The sequence below is a fragment of the Galeopterus variegatus genome, unplaced genomic scaffold (assembly GCF_000696425.1).
Source record: "Galeopterus variegatus unplaced genomic scaffold, G_variegatus-3.0.2 Scaffold8678, whole genome shotgun sequence".
NCBI lineage: Eukaryota > Metazoa > Chordata > Mammalia > Dermoptera > Cynocephalidae > Galeopterus > Galeopterus variegatus.
In genome coordinates, this window is record NW_007734789.1 from 57,610 (window position 1) to 68,410 (window position 10,801).

Consider the following 10,801-nt stretch of genomic DNA (forward strand, 5'->3'; position numbering starts at 1 on the left):
TTAAGGCCTCCAGGGTCTGGCACTCCATCCTTAATTAGACTTTTTCCCTGCTACTTTCTTCTACAGAGTCTCTAGTAGGCTTTACATCCCTGAGTATGCCCTGTATTTCCTGTAGAGTTCCATCTCCTTCCCCCTTCCCTTCTCATCTACCAGTTCTTTCTTTAATATTGCTCCCGGGAAAGTGAATTCACAGAAGAGAGCCAATACCCAGCTGGAGCGGAGAGCAAGTGGGTGAGTGATTTCAGCTTTAGGGGTTAGGAGTGGGGTTACGGCAGCAGCGGAGAGAGATCAGGAAGCCTGAGTTCAAGATCATGCTAACTACCTCTGAGAAGATAAGCGAAATGATTCACTTCTCCCTAGTTTGACAGAAAAGACAAAAACAAAAATTCCAGATGAGTACCCTGTCCCGGAACGCTGATCCCATCACTCTCTAACTAAATGCCCTCAGGCGTGTACACACACACACACGCACGCACGCACGCACACACACACACACACACACACACACACACACCCCATGCACATCTTTGTCAAACTCGCCACACAGGTTCAAAGAAGGGAGAGAAATGTGTTTTGAGACAAACAGCAAATAGCACCAGACTAACAAAACCGAACAAAGCAAAAAAACCTATACCTAAAAGAAGAGACACCCCAGCTGCCGGGAATGGCTCCGGGCATACTTCTTTCATCTGGGGGAGCTTTCCAGTGTACCCACGAGCTCGGCCACCCGCCTCCACCCCAGGAAGCGCTCAGATGGGAAAACTCACGTCTTGGAGATCGGGATCCCTGGAGACTGGCTCTGCAGAGGCGCGGCGGGGCAGTCTAGAGCCGGGGCCGTGCGGGAACCGGAGCCGCCCCGGAGGCGGGGCTGTGAGGGAGGCGGGGCCGGGAGGGATCCGGAGCCGCCCCGGAGGCGGGGCTGAGGGAGGCGGGCCCGGGAGGGATTCGGAGCCGCCCCGGAGGCGGGGCTGAGGGAGGCGGGGCCGAGAGGGATCCGGAGCCGCCCCGGAGGCGGGGCTGTGAGGGAGGCGGGGCCGTGAGGGAGCTGGAGCCACCCCGGAGGCGGGGCTGTGAGGGAGGCGGGGCCGTGAGGGATCCGGGGCTGTTCTGAAGGTGAGGCGGGGCGAGGCGGGGTGCGGGGGCGAGAGGGCTGCGCCCGGAGCCAGCGTCCCGCGATCAGTCCGTCTCTCCCCTCCCGTTCCCACTTGGGGTGGTGGCACAGACACGTGGGGTGTCTTCCAGGAGCGCGACTCCGCCCTCCGAGGGTGGGAATCACTCAGCTGCAGGGGTCCGGGGCCCCTGACCCTCAGAGGATTCTTGGATGCGAGAGCGACTCTGCGTAGTTGCTGTACCCCAAGCAAACCCCAAGTTTCCGATGGACCATATTCGGGGCCTACAATTCCCAACAACAACGTAACCTGCCGCGGAGGGCTCGTTGTATAAGCCGCGTAGGATGCGGCTCCCTTCCCGCGGATCCTGGGGTGCGGCGCCCGAGAGCTGGGGCTGCCGCCTCACGCCCTTCCCTAGGGCTCCTGCGGGGAGGCCCTGCCCTCTTGTGGTCATCTCGGCCATGCACCCCGTGCCACGGGAGATTAGGCACCGGAGCACTCAGCTAAGACGGTAGAGAACTGGCATTTTGTCCGGGAGCATACACGGAAATCATGCCCAGTGATATCCTTGCTGGAAGGACACCTTCTTGTCACATCACCAAAACCAGACACGTCCATGCGTGGCTGGAGAAGTTCAGTTAAAGCTACAGAGTGGCTGCTGCTAGGATTTCTACCTAAGAGAAGGTCGAAGGTGAAAATCAAGGTGAAAGGGTAGGTAATAGCAGATTTGCAGGAAATCTGCTTTTGCATAGCAAAAGTAAAAAAACGTAGTTTTGTTTTTGGCTTTTGGAGGTGAGACAGGGAATACTGAAAGGAATAGGAAGGTGAGTGTTATGATTGAGGATGATTATCGACAAGGGGCTTTAGATCTCACTTTTTTCTGAAGCTCCCCTTTGGGGCTACCACATGTAAATCATCACACCGTTTATAAAGTTATCAGACGTATTAGGCCTGATTAAAAAAAAAAAAAGGTACTTGGCTGTCTCTTTATAAGCATTATTTAAAAGCAACAGTTATTCCCTACAAACATCCGCATTGGATTTTAGCATGTAGCACTCTTCTTTCATTTTCTGTCTTCTGTCCTGGAGGTAAAGATGTCCCTCCCGCCCATTTTCTATAATATAGGTAGCATCTCCTCCAGAACCTTGCTGACCAGTTGCTCCTCCTTTTTGTATTTTTGTTTTTCATCTCCTCCTGTTGCTTTCCTGGACTAAAAACATGCTTTGGTTGAACTCCCTTTCTTGCCTCTCTACATACATCAGTCATTTCTTCCTGAACTTCATCTCTGCTCTGCCAAGGATGACAGTCAACCTTGGCAGGCCAAACTCCGCTTTATCCAATTCATTTTCTTCCCATGTCACCAGAGGCCTCCTTCCTGAATCCAGGCTGCAGCCTTACCTCCCTGACTTCAAGGCACACTTGTCAATGCCGATCTGACACTTCAATTCCATTTGTTTCTCTTAAACTAACACAATGCTGTATTATTACTGTATTTCTCCTTGGAACTTTACCAAAATATATTTTAAGCTGTCAAATTAAACTGAATTGGCCTGAGTCTGCCTCCCGACGTTGAGGTCCTGTGTAGCAAACTGCAACCTGACTTAGTAGATAAACAGACTGTAACCTAAGAGTATATTCTTCTAACAAGTAGCTGAGTCTCAGCCAATTATAGCAGCCAAGCTTCAGCCAATCAGAGGCTGCAATTGATCAGACCATGTTCATGTAAAGCAAATGCCTCCTCACATCATGCCCAAATAAGGTAAATGTCAACCAATCTGTTTCTCTACAGGGCTTCCTCTCTCTGTCTATAAATACTGCAGTGCCCATGTTGCTGGGTGGAGCTCTCTGAACCTCTCCTGGTTCTGAATGCTGCCCACTTCATGAATCCTTCTTTGCCCAAATAAATGCTGTTAAGATTAATTTGTCCTTAGTTTTAAAATTTAATACAGTACTTTAAAGCAGTTGTTTTCCTTTGAGAGTGGGGGAAATGAGGAATGAAATTCTGATACTCACTTTAACACATTGTAAAATGCCTCTTGTTAAGGATTAAATTGTGCCCCCCTCATTCATATATTGAAGTCCCAATCCTTAGTACCTCAAAATGTAAACATATTTGGAGGGAAGGTCTTTAAAAAGGTCATTAAGTTACAATGAGGCCTTTAAAGTGGAGCCCTAGTCCTTATAGAAAGAGGAAGAGACACCAAGGATGCAAGCACAGAGAAAAGACCATACAAGGACATAATGAGAAGGTGGCTGTCTGCAAACCAAGGAGAGAGGCCTCAGAAGATACCGAACTATATAGGCACCTTGATCTCAGACTTCCACCCTCCAGAACTGGGAGAAAACAAATGTCTATTGGTTAAACCACCCAGCCTGTGGTACTTTGTTTTGGCAGCTGAGTAGACTATGAAGGTACTTCAAAAAGTTTGTGGAAAAATGGAATTAAAAGATAGTATAAATCTTTCCATGAACTTTTTTTTTTTTTCCTTTTTTTTGTCTTTTTTCGTGACCGGCAACAGATCGTGCCCGTACTGGACCGGGACCGGCAACGGGATCGCAACCCTCGGTGTTGTGCCCGCACCTCGCTCAGCCAGTGAGCGGCCGGTCTGTATGTGGGATCCGAACCCTCGGCAGGAGCGTCGCCACACTCACAAGTGGCACACTGTAGCAGTGCGCCACCGGGCCGGCCCCTCCATGAACTTTTTGAAGATTCCTCATATATGTCTCCTGTTGCTTTTCTGTTAGAAAATTACAGAACTTTAAAGAGATGTTTGTTAGGGAAGCCAGGTAACCACCTTAGAGAGATTATCGTGGTCTAGGTTTTTGTAGACCCAGAAACTTGCTATTTTAAGAACTGTGCCCATTTGCTGATTTTTTTTTATGGTGAAAAATAAATTTGGGAGGCACACTTTTACAACAAGACCACATTTTCCTTTAATTTTTCCAGGTAGAATAGTAAATAAATTTTTAAAAGAACAAACAGCCCTGGTGGTGAGAATGTAGAAGAGAATGTAGAAGAAACCTTCAGAAGATAAAATGAGATATTTATCAAAGGTAAATATATGTCTATATATATCTAACTATATCTATATCTACTTATCTATTTGTTTCCTCTTCAGCCCAGCAATCTCACTTTTAGAAGTTTATTATGTATAAAAGCATAAACAGTTATAAATAAAAATAAAATATGTTCATTGCAAAGTTATTTTAAATAGAAAGACAACTCAAAATTACCTAATCGATAAGTTTAAACTATCAATAAATTAATGGTTAAATTAAGGTATACCATACAATGGAACAGTTTCCAATCATTAAAAAAAATGAAGTAGGTCTGTAAGTATTAATATGGAAGTGTTTAGAAGTTTGATGTTAAATATATGTCGATTAATGTGTGTAATATGATCTTGTTAACATAGAAAAATATTTTATACACGCACAAAGAGTGCGCAAGTCTGTCTGTGTGTCTGCATGTCTATAATGCATGGAAATGTCTTGAAGGTTTCCAAAAGAACTTGGTAACCATGGTTCCCTCTGATAAGTGATTTGAGGGTGTTTGTAGGGCAACATTTTTTCTTTTTACCTTCTGTAGCACCTAATCTATATTCTTTGTATTACAAAAAGAAAACATTAAAAACAAAGAAAAACATAAACGTTCCTGGGAAGAAATGGTCATATACAATTTTGGTTACTGGAGAGTCATAAAGACTTCAGAATTTTTCATGGTTACCTTACAGAAGTTAATAATTTCCTTAGTTAAAATAGCCAAAATTTTATTTTAGCTTAAACAACTGAAATAAGAAGTAGCACATTGAAGACTGTAGCTTGGAGTCAATCCATGCCCATGGAAGTCTCGTGTCCTCTCTCTCACTGGCTGTGCTGTCCATTCCTCAATCAATCCTTAGTACTAGGCTTCTACTGCTAAGTCCTACTATGCACCTTTTGAAAACCTCTCATCCCCTTCTCTCCATCTCCACACCCCTACCCTCTGTCAAACCACTGGTATCTCTTCAGCTGCAATGTCCCCTAAAACTGAACACCCTGTGCTGTAGATTGAATTGTGTCCCTCAAAGTCCATGTATTAGAAACTTAAACTCCACTGGACAATGTTAAGAAGATGGGAAATACTGTTATGGTAATTAAAAGATGGGGTCTTGAAGAGGTGATTAGATTGTGAGAACTGTGCCCTAGGACATGGGTTTATCCATTTGGTGGTTTAATGGTGGTCACAGGCATGGTTCTGAGGGCTTTAAAAGGAGGACTGAGGAGTTAGCTCTCTCTGCTTTGTCATTCTTGCCATGTGATACCCTGCTTTGCTGTGAGGAGTCACTACCCTCAGACAAGGTTCTCACCAGATGTGTCCCCTGGACTTTGGACTTCCCAGCCCCTGAAACTGTAAGCAATAAATATTGTTTCTTTATAGATTATCCAGTTTTAGGTATTTCTATTATAAGCAACAGAAACAGACTAATACCCTGAACCTTCTTACTGTCATTAACAATACACCCTAGACAGTGCAATTAGTGTTCATTCCAAAGTTCAGCTCTAATCGTGTTAGCTCCGTGTATAAAACCATGCAACAGCTTTTTATCACCCTCAGAATTCTTACCTAGATATACAGCAGGAGGCCCCTGCTTAGTTCTCCAGCCTTAGTTGACACCGTGGTTCCTGTTTTCTTCCAGTACTGTAGTCCTGTGGGTTTTCTTTAAGTTTATAAAATATGCTGTACACCCTCATATCAAAGTGAAATTTCCTTCTCCTAGAAAATGACATTTTTTTTTTTATCTTAGCTCAGTCATCACTTCCCTGGGAAAGACTTTCCTAACCTCCAGTCTGTAGCAAATCCTTCTCCTGACCACACCAAGTACCTCTGCTTCTTAGTTCCTATCCCAGTTGTAATTCTACATTTATTTGTATGATCATTTGATTGGCATTGCTCCCTCTCAGGCTCCAGTGCCGTGAGTGCAGAGTCTGTTTGCATTTTACCCAGCATTGAGTTCTCGTTGCTTTCTTTCACTTCTGATATGTAGCAGGCTTTAGTTTCCTAATACTCACACTCATATATTTGAATAAATAAGTAGATAGTAAGTGCCCCCAAAATGTCTGTTGAATGACTCTTTGGAGGACTAGTGTAAATTTGTTTGGCAGAGGACCAAATGCATCCAGGTTTCAGGAAGAAAGAACAGCGAGAAACTTACACAAGAAAGATGGTTTGGATAAGACTTTTCAGAATTTCAGAATACTTCAGGACAGAAACCCAGTGCGAGGTGAAGTAAATTGAGTTCTTAGGTTTCATACGAGGAAACAACTGACCTTTGGGAACTAAAGTAGGAGATGGACATGAAAGGAGTGGGTCAGTAATGTCACATGTCAAAGGCTGAGCTCAGTGTCTCTTTTATGTGCCTGTGCTCCCAGGTTTTTACCAGTCCCTACCTATATTATGGCAAAGTATGACTTTTGTTCTAAAAAGACCTCTGAGAGTAGTTTGGTGTTGCTGTAATACAAGAAAGGGCTTTGAACAAGGGTCATTTTTCCAGGGTCAGAGAGCAGAAGCAGGCCTGGCATCACCAAGATACCTGCCATGCGGGAGCAGGAGCTGTCTGAGGCATGGGACCCAAACAATATGGGAACAGCACAAAGGCCCATTGAAAAACCAGGAGTTGAAAGGTGGTGACTGCACAGGTTCTGACTAAAGGTCGTTGCTCATATGAACATGCAGACCCCCAGACCTTTCCTTCATCTAGGAGAAAACAGAAGCTATTCAATAGAAGTCAATATTCCCACAAATTATTCTATGAGGCACTCTGGAAGACAGAGATAACAAACAGTCATTAAGTTTAGAGAGGACAGGAGACATGAAAACAGACTGATTTATCTAAGTGCCAAAATTTGCTGCAAATTAAGTGCAAGGGAGCAGAAGGGAAGAAGCAATTATTTCTGATCAGGGAACAGAGAAGAACTTGCAGAGAAGGTGATGCAAAACCTTAGCTTTGAAAAGGATATATGATATTTGTGGGCAGAGGAGAGTGGAGGTCATTACAACACGAAGTCTGTATCAGATTCCAAAGCATGGAGATACGAATGTGAAAAGCTTGATTTGAGAAAGACAAAATGTTCATAGTGACTAAAAAAGTTAATAGTACGTGGATAGTGCTACCTCTAAAGAGATGTTTGGGCTAAGTTTGAAGGATTTCGGCTGTGATATTAAGGAGTTTGGATTGTACTCCAGTCCAGAGAAAGATTTTTAAGAAATGCTGTGTAGTAAACACAGAAGTGGTCTCCTGAACATTTGTTCTGTACCCCACCTCCATTGTCTTTTCCAGCCAAATCCCAATTTTGTTCAGATAATCTACCTTGCCCTTATGAAATTCAGGGGCAAATGAAGCCATTTCCAGTTGTAAGGGTAGAAATGTATTAGCTTAAATCAAGCAGGCTCATCTATACTCTTAGCACTGCCATGACTGGCTCTTTCTGGGTTATACATAATAAATATAAATAAACAATATTATATTTAATTGTTCAGCATACACAAGAGGCATACACAAGTTGGAATTGCTACTGCTACCATGGTACATGAGTCCATTTTTGTCAAATAGAGGGCAGTAATTCCAGTTTATCACTAAGCCAAATGCAAGGGTTGCTTCACACATATGCTTGCCAATTGTGGGCTAGCATTAATAGTCACTGGCCTTCATCAATTATTTTTAGTCATGAGTTTAATTTAATGTGGTCCTGTATATTCTTTCCCTTAAGGGCCTTAAGAATCTGGAAAGGATTAGCCACACTCTAATTTAGGGACAGAGATGGATGCACCCACCTATCTACATTTACTGCTATGAGTCACAGGGGAGGTTTACAAAGTCACTAAGATGATTCAGAACAGGTGTGTACAGCTGTTTAAAGACTAAGTACTGCAGTGGCCATGAAAATGCTTCTGTCAGGTCAGCTGCAGGGGGTGGGTATGTAATTGCCAGATGGCCCCAGTTGCTGTGCTCTGTAATCCTCGGTACCAAGTCCATGCTGCCCCAAAGCTTCTCCTGACCAGTAATTAAGTGTGGTGGGGATCCTAAGGCAAGCCCACTCTGGAGAGTCATCGGACTCTTCTGATGGGTGACTTTGGCTTAAGGACTTCCCATTGGCCTTGAAGAAACTTCCTGAGATCTCACTGCAGTGTAAGCCTCTCCTTCCTTCGCGCTTTCCTTCCCAAGGGTTAACCCTACATTGTGGTCTGATGGCTTTCTCAGCCTCCTCTGGCTCCCTCTCCATTTCCTCTCACAGGCATTTCCCTTAATAAATGTCTTACACATCTAATCCTATCTCGGCTTCTGCCTCTTGGAGGACCCAGAATAACACATACCATTATAATTATATCTCCTCGCATTAAAATGCTCAAATGTATTTACTAAAATTGTATTGTAGTGGGAATAAAGAGCACAGTAATTAACTTGAGAGTATTTATGATTCACTCATGTTTCATTCTTCAGTACATCTATACTAACTTTTATTCAAATTACAGCATTGTCTATCTCCAAGAGCAAATTCTTGCCTGCTTCTTCATGGAAAGCGGCAAAGCTGGAAGTTGTTGCTTCTCTTGACAGGTGGCCAGCCCTGATTCAGAGTTCTAAAAAAGCTCTACTTTAGTGTATTTGTGAAATTAACCTGGGCCTACATTTTTTTTATTTGGGCCATAGGTGTGTGGTGGGAGGCAGTAATATTCCAGTCACAGAGGATGTTTTGGAAAATATCACTGCTACTCCAGAGATATCCAAGCTGAAACTGTCTTTCTCCAGTAAGGGACAAGGTTGGGGGAGGGTAGATCTTTTGACATTTCTAAACCTTCTCCCTCCTCCGGGTGAGACATAAAGTTTGCTTCTGTTCTCAAGACTTCAGCTGTGTGGGAGTCAGTGGAACTGAGTTAGCCTGAGACTGGGTGCATGGGTGTTCTTTCTCTGGGTCTGAAATATTGGGTAGGTCTATAATAGACTCAATTTCCTTTCATTGCACTTACTCCAGTCTTCATTCTATTAAAAGGCCCTTTTTCCAGTACAGAGATCCCCTAGGCTTTATGCCAAAGGCCACTCTGACACTAATGACATGAGTCAGCTGTTCGCCATTTTATAATTTATCTGAGTTTCCTATGAGGACCTGAGATTTTAGTCTGCTCTAGGTATTGAGAGCAACCAGTAAACAACAAGCTCATAGTGCCAGTTTTCTTGCGAGTAAATGCCAAAATCCTTATGGCTTATTATTGCTTCCTTTGTTACAATTTGGCTTCAAGATTACACAGACAGAAAGAAAAAAGTGAGAAACTCTATTTAAAAACAAGCTGGAGTTGTCTTCCCCACCTGTGTTTTCCTTGGCATAGGTGAAGGAAGAGTTTGTGATGTATTTTCTCAGAGTCTCAGCTCCCGTTTGAAGTACAGACACCTCACAAACAGGATGAGGCACAGGAAGAGCCTGCTGCATCTACTGGGGCCTTGGACTGCATGCTCTGTTCAGGAAGGGGAGGGGTATTCTCTGTCTGTGGGACCTCTTCTGGATACCTTGATAAATTGTTTTTAAATTTTATATTCGATCATTTTGCCTTCCCCTACCCTATCCAACCTTGGGTCACTATCTCAGACCTCAAATTATATTAAAAAATTCTGGCAGTTTTGAAAATAAATTTAATGTCAAAATTTAGGTAGTTCATGGAAACAAATGTTGAGGACTTACATCTAAATAGTTCTTGAACAATTATATATAATTGAGTTCCTGTACAGTTCAGATGAACAGAAGTAACTTTTTAATCGCCCTCAAGTGCACATATGTGTATTAACATAAACCTTGGTTCCTGACACTCTCATCAGTGGTCAATACATGGCTTTTTGTTTGCTTGTTTTAAAAAGCTTGAGTTGCCTCTCCCACCTCTACTTACCTTTAATTTGTTGTATTTATTTCTAATGTGATGAGAACCTATGAAACAAACCACCCAAACTGAAACTAGAACAATGGCAATAACTTAAACTACCCAACCTTTTCTATCAAAGAAATGCTTTTTCTATGCAGCATTCAGACACAGAAGAGTCCAAATGTGTAAATAGCATTTCTGTAGCTTTCTTGATTTAGATGTGGATTTGTTTTTTTGTGTGGTTAGATCTCTAGAAAGTTGAAGATCACCCTCTACTCCTTCTCTATCATACTTAGAAGATTGACTTTAATGATGTGAGTCAAAAAACAAGTCCTTTTCAAAGTAGAAGCCAGGTAGGGGTCTGAAATTTTTGCAGGGAGCAGAGAACATAGGAAGGAATCAGTCTTGAAAGAATGGATATTTTGCTTTCATCAGCAAAAATAGTCAACATCTAAGGCCATATGTAGTTATCTACTGGCCTGTCAGGTACATATACTAGGTGAAGTTATGGCCTTGGGTGGAGCCATTGGTTTAAGCACTAAGTATATCAGAGACTGATCCTATGAAGAAGAGATAGGAAAAGTTTCTGATAAATACTGCTGTTGAAGATTGGTTGTAAGGCCAATACTGATCAGATGGCTCCAGTTGACCTTTGGAGTTAGACAATAGCAGAAAGTAAACTACTGTAATGGCATATTTCAGCTTCCTTTTATGAAGATTGAGTCACGGTGTGGTGGGAGACATAAAAGAGTTTGTGGGTTTTTTGTTTGTTTTTTTTTTGATAATATGAACAATCTGGGAACCT